Source organism: Macrobrachium rosenbergii, chromosome 51 (genome assembly GCF_040412425.1).
Source record: "Macrobrachium rosenbergii isolate ZJJX-2024 chromosome 51, ASM4041242v1, whole genome shotgun sequence".
Taxonomy (NCBI): Eukaryota; Metazoa; Arthropoda; class Malacostraca; order Decapoda; family Palaemonidae; genus Macrobrachium; species Macrobrachium rosenbergii.
The window spans coordinates 74,386,069-74,393,105 of NC_089791.1; positions in this window are offsets into that span (position 1 = coordinate 74,386,069).

Below are 7,037 nucleotides of genomic sequence, written 5' to 3' on the forward strand. Positions count from 1 at the left end.
AGGTCAAACTTTTAGATATGTTAAAAGAGGGCAAAAGCTATGCCGCGGTAGCACGCCATTATGGCGTGAATGAATCGAAAGTGCGCTATATAAAGAAGGAGGAAGTTAACATCTACAAAAGTGATGAAATAAGCTTCAATAGAGAAGCGAAACGTGTGATAACTGTGCGTAATAAGAGAATAGTGAAAATGGAATCTGCATTAGCCTTGTGGGTTGCTGATTGCAGAAAAAAAAATGTGAGTTTGGACAGTAATATGATCAGAACAAAGGCCAAATCTCTCTATGATAAAACCTTTCCCGGTGACAACGACGAAGGAGATGCTGAAGAAGATTCTGACGACCCTCAACCCAGTACTAGCGGTGCCATGAGTGATTCTGCTGCTTGAAGACGAGACTTTGTAGCCAGCAAAAGCTGGTTTGAAAAATTTCAAAAAAGGTTTGGCCTCAAAAGCGTGCCTTTGTATGGTGAGGCTGCCTCTGCTGACACTGAAGGAGCTTGTCGTTTCGTGGAGGATGTGTTCCCTAAACTCATCAGTGATGGTGGCTACCTCCGTGAGCAAGTCTAACATGGATGAGACAGGCCTCTTTTGGAAGAGGATGCCTTCTCGAACATTCCTCTTCAAGGATGAAGTGAAGAGGGCTGGCTTCAAGGCCCACAAGGACCGTGTCACACTCATCATGTGTGGCAATGCTGCAGGCTTCATGATTAAGCCAGGCCTTATTTATAAGGCCAAAAATCCACAGGCCTTAAAAAACAAAAATAAGGCTCTGCTCCCCATGTATTGGATGAATAACTCTAAGGCCTGGATAACGAAGGCCCTGACCATCGAATGGTTCCTCCATTGCTTCATTCCCTAGGTGAAGCTCTATCTGGCTGAGAGGGAGGAGGCCATGCAAAGAACTTGGAATATGATGGGGTTCAGATTGAGTTTCTGTCCCTAACACCACATCTTTAATCCAGCCGATGGATCAAGGTGTTATTCGTGCCTTTAAGGCACTCTACATGCGTTCAACGATGGAGGGCCTCATCGCTGCACTTGACGACGATACCGAAGACTTCAGTGTGAAAAAGTACTGGCGTAACTACGACATTGCGTCATGCTTGCATAATATCCAGCGAGCATTGAAGGACATGAAAACCGAGACCATAAATGCTGCCTGGAAGAAATTATGGCCTGATGTGGTTCATGATTGTAAAGGCTTCACTCCTGACTAAATTCATCACTTGGTGGTGAAGTTGGCTAACATCATCAACGATGAAGGATTCATCAACATGACGGAAGATGACGTCAACGGTCTTATCGATGCCCACTCGGACCCACTGACAGATGAAGACCTCATTGAGATGACGAAGTCTGCGAGTGAAGAAGAAAGCCAAGAAGAGGAAGACGAAGACATTGAAGAGCGTGGCCTTACCCTGGAGAACCTGCAACAATTGTGCAACATGGCAAGGGCAATGCAACAATTTGCACAAGAAATTGACGACAACATGGTTCGAGCTGTCGAGTTTAGGAACCCTGTTGACGGGGTTATGTCCTTGTACAAGGGCATTTTACAGCAGAAGAAAAAACAACAACAACAACTACCAGTCACCATGTTCTTCACCAAGGTAAAAACCCCAGCTACACCATCAGTGCCTCCGAGTGAACCTGAAGCATCTACGAGTGAAGTGGGAGCCTCTTCACCGCCACCATGAGCTTCTTCACCTCTTTCAGAAGAAAATGGTGACGATCCAGCGCCGATATCTGATGATGAGGCGCTTCCTGAACTGACGTAAAGGCCTCATTATACCTGTGCAGTAACACCATCATCGTCATCAATTAATCATCACATTCATCGAACTGCACAGGTATCTCATCATCGTCATCATCATTTTCATCGTCGTCATCATCACCTCAAGATATTACGCTACTGTCATTGGTGAGTGTTGAACATAAGTGTTAACGTCTCATATGAGAGAGAGTGAGTGAATGTATAATAATTAAGGTTTTATAATTACAGTACAGTAATGTACGTCTCATATGAGAGAGAGAGAGAGAGTGAATGTATGTACAAGGTTTTATAATTATTGTACTGTACAGGACAGTAAATATATTTAAGTAAAATATGGTACTGTAAATAGTATACCTGTACAGTACATTTTTTCACTTTATACTTACCTCGCTTATGTAATGTTGCTCATACATGGGTTTTTATATATATATATATATATATATATATATATATATATATATATATATATATATATATATATATATATATATATATATATATATATATATATATATACCCCTAGGGAGGGCCAATGCTACTTAAGGAATTTCACCTTTCGCGGGGGTTTCTGGTCCCCATTATCCGCGATAGAAGAGGGATAACTGTACAGTTATATTATTATTATTGTTGTTATTTAATCTTATTGTTATTTGAAAATTAGTACTTATTATTAGGTAAATCATTTATTTATCAACAAAACAAATAAACATATACATGTAACCATAAAAATTCTCTCATCTTGGTAAGAGATGGGAATTTTTATGGTTAGACGTATATGTTTATTTGTTTTGTATGATAAATGATTTATCTAATAATGAGTACTAATTTTCAAATAATAAGATTAAATAATAATAATGATAATAATAATACAACTGTAATTACAAAATTTATACATTTTTATAGTAAATTATGTGATATTTTAAACAAACAAATATCATTTCCCGATCTTTTGAGAAGCCTTTGAAGAGAGGGGTGAGGGCAAAGCTGTCAGATTTGTCAATCGTTGCACACAGAGTGTCAAGAGATTTCTGGTACTCTCTCTCTCTCTCTCTCTCTCTCTCTCTCTCTCTCTCTCTCTCTCTCTCTCTCTCTCTGATTCTTTCTTTTTTCTTTTTCCTTCATAAATCATGAATTTCCATCTTTTGATATCTAATGTAATAATAACTGCTCTCTCTCACATTATTCTGTCTCCATAATAATTCATAAGTAATTTAACTTAATATTTTAAGTAAGGACAATCTCTCTCTCTCTCGTAGTTAGCGCTCACACATTTTTACAAATTATTTCTCTGTGCGTCTTTACCTGTACAGTAGATAGGTTAAATATATCAAATTTTAACTGTACCACCTACAAACTGTAAATGCGCTAGTGTAGCAAATACATTCTAAAACATAGAGACATAGTAACTAAAAGTTGTATTAGTCCAAATAAAAACACTGTTTGTTCATAAAAAAACATTTCAGAACAGAGAAAGAGATGTAGAATAAAGAAGTTATTAAAAAGAGGTTAAGAAGACTTCTAAAAATAGATTGGTCGGAAGGGGAGAGGGAGAGAAGTTCTCTTCCAACTCTATTTTTATGTCAACCATTTATTTCTCCTTTTAAGGGTAATGTATTAAGCTAACTTTTAAATGAAATTACAGTAACTTTAATTTCATAGAAAAGTTAGCTTAATAATTTTGGAGCATGATTAGGGACATATTTAGTGTTTAAACTTTAGGAATAAGCATTTATTAGCATTTTTAGAGACCATGCCAAACTTACGCGAAAATTCACCTTGCGCGATGGGTTCTGGAACCTAACCTTGCATAAGTTTGGGGTATGACTGTAGCTAAAATCTGCGAATACTTGACACCCCCTCTAAAAGTGCTTATAACTGTCTATTTTAACCTTCAAACACCAAAGACCCCACCAAAAGTGCTTATAACTGCCTATTTTAATAGTTTAAATACCTTAAACTATCATCTTAAAACACTTTAAACACTTTAATATCATTTTAATATAATTTAAATATCACTTTAATATAATTTTAATATTTCAATCACTTTAATATCATTTCATTATGTATCATTTCTGAGCATCTGTCTATAACAGGTGAGAAAACCAGTTTTAGGAGCTTGGCTACCAACAGGGTTCCCTATATTTATGGAAGTCCCTTTGGTACATAAAGGGGTCCCTCCTGAACCTGTGGAGGGGAGAGAACCAGTTTTTTACCAGCCAAAGCTAAAAACCTGTTTCTTTCCACATAAGTTTCTCTCTTCTCTCTCTCTCTCTCTCTCTCTCTCTCTCTCTCTCTCTCTCCGAGTTATTATTTAATCTTATTACTATTATTATAGATACAGTATTATTATTATTACCTGTATTATTACAGCTACAGCATTATTATTATTTAATCAATGTTATTTAATCATATTAATCTTAATAAATCATTATTTAACCTTATTAATGTTAGTAAATCATTTTTATCATAAAAATTGTATTTAGTCACGAAAATACAGTAGCCCCTGAACATACGAATGATTCGTTATTCGTATTTTCGTTATACGAAGTAAAATTTTCGAAAAAAAATTTTGTGTACAGGCTAAAAATTCAATTTACAAACTGTTTGGTGGAAAATCACACGGGGCTAGCTGGGATCGAGGGAGGAGAGACGGGTCCTCTCGAGGAAACCGAAATGGTCACAGTAGGCAAAGGTTGATGACAAATCAATTTTATTCACAGTTTGCAAGGATAATCAAAGGAATCGATAGTGTGTGTGTCCGATTGTATGTAGGTTTGTGCTTGCATTTTAGAGAGAGAGAATAATCAGCATCTGGCAGATGTGACAACAATCCCTCACACATGTATGACTGTCAACGTGTGTTTTACACTTGGATCTTGAGTGCAAGGAGATTAATTATGCCACAACACATCAACTTACTGTTGACAAACAGCAGAATTGAAAATTATAATCCAATAAACATGAGGATTTTGCAAACAAATAAGTAAAGAATGCAAGTAAGAAAAGGAAAGAGAGATCAAATGACTTTTCACAAGGAAGTCATTTAAACAAACAATCCAAGGCATGCAGAAGCTGTACGTGGCACCAGTGTGTTTCATGATGTGGGGATGAGTTACTTTTACAGTGCTAAAAAATCGTAAAAAGCAAGTGTCACTCAATAGGTATTTTGCCGTAAGAAAAAGAAGTGATTTGGGCAAATCCAGCGTAAGTGAAGAAACGGGTGAAATGTAGTGAAAGAAAATTCGTCTGAGCCTGGCCCCAGCTACAGACTTCCTAGTGCTCCTGTAAGGACAGGATTGAGTGACATACTGGCTGGGTGTTGACTGGTTTATCGGTGGTTCCTTACTGAATGAATGTACAGAATCTTCGAAGTTGTTATTGGCTGGTGCTAAAGCCGCAAAAGTAGCATCTACACACAGAGAGGGCAAAACAGAGGTAATGAAAGGACATCTGTGTTTGTCAGCAGACAAACAGATGGCAATTGTGAGAGACATAATAAACGTACAGTGATAAAACACATATCAATGGAAAGGCCAGGAAATTCCACATATGGCCAATTGCATGAGATTCGAGACAGATTAATAAATACAATGCAATAGCATAATATATGTGTGAAATGGCGAGACGTTTGGCGTCTTCACAAACAGAAACATACATACAGTTTGATATAGAAGATTCGGTGGAACGTTATGAGTACATGATTAAAATGCTTGCATGGCAATGCAAGTAGTGGTGATTGTACATAAATCGAGACAACAACGTTAGGGAGACACAGATGGAAATATTGTATGGTAGAAGTTGCGTTCCTCGAGAGAGAGAAAATGGGATGCTCTTGTTTTTGTCTTGGACCCTCTGAAGGTATGACGCACATACACGTGTGCTCGAAAGAGACTGCGATTGCCGCGATGAGGTCTCTTACACTCCTACTTTTCCTACTTTTTCAGACCCCCCTCCTACTTAGGCCTACTTTTTTGAGGAAACACCTACTAAAAAGTTTGAAAGGATTTTTAAAAAATTTTATAACTGAATAGATATAAGAATACAGAAGTGGCTCGCGAAATGTCCAGAATAGTGCCTTTGCCACAGTATTGCCGAAATGTGGCCTCCAGTGTGGAAGTTTTGATGCACAAGAGGATTGGGTGCAGAAGTGAGGTCTTCATTTTACGGTCTGCCACACCAAGTGTGGAAAAAATTTCCGCACACTTTTTAGGGTTTTATTGTGGTCAGATATGTTAGTTTTGTATATGATTCATTGACCTGTATTCTCAGTCATTTGCATATTTATATATATGATTATATAATAATGAATGAATAAAGAGACATCAGAAAATGTTGTTTGCGCTGAATCATGAAGCAGCAGAAGTCGATTGGGCAATATCTTGATTGACACGTTGAATGAAGACGACAACAGAGTGACAGCAGCTTTAGGTTTCCATCTAATTAAGGTAAATCAAATTGGTTTCCATCTAATTAAGGTAACTTAAATCTATTTAAAATTGTTTTAATAAATGTAAAAAAGTGATTGTTATTAACTTGATAAGGAAAGTTTACAGGAAATGATCTTTAGACTTTGAGGGAAAGCATATATTGTTTTATATATGTTAGATTTTACCGATGTTTGAATGATCTTAAAATTTAGGCGAGCGTGGAAGTCAGTGGTGTGGAAATGTGCAACACTGCCTTGTCAGAACATGGCAACCATATGCAAGAGTGGGAGTCGTATGCAAATGAAGTAGCTACAGAGGAGTATGACAGCCCAAATGGACACTGTATCAGATGGAAGCAAGTTGATTTCTATTGGGAAAATATTCTAAGGAATCCCCAAATATCCAACTCTTGGAAAACCTGTCAAAGCAGCATTGACATTGAGCCATGAACAGACTCATGTGCAGGACAAAGTTAAACATGAAGGAGGAGCGAGTAAAGCGGTAAACACTGCCAAGATCATCCACGCATTTAGAAGTGCATGTAAAGTTCCCGCTCAACGCGTTCTCTGTAGAGAACCTCCCGTTTTTTGCAGTGCCTTCTCATCGACCTAAGGTCGATCGGAATATACATATTTATCATCATAATTGTAAACTGTATATATGTTGTCTTTCTAAACAATCATGTTTTATGCACAAGTAATGAGTTATTTATGTTATGTGTCAGACATTATTGATCACTATGTTCTCTGAATGAACCTGTCCTGTTTTTGTAAGAAATTAGTTTGACCTCAGGTCACCTGTAAATCTTTGTACTGTAAAGTCACCACATCGGCGCCA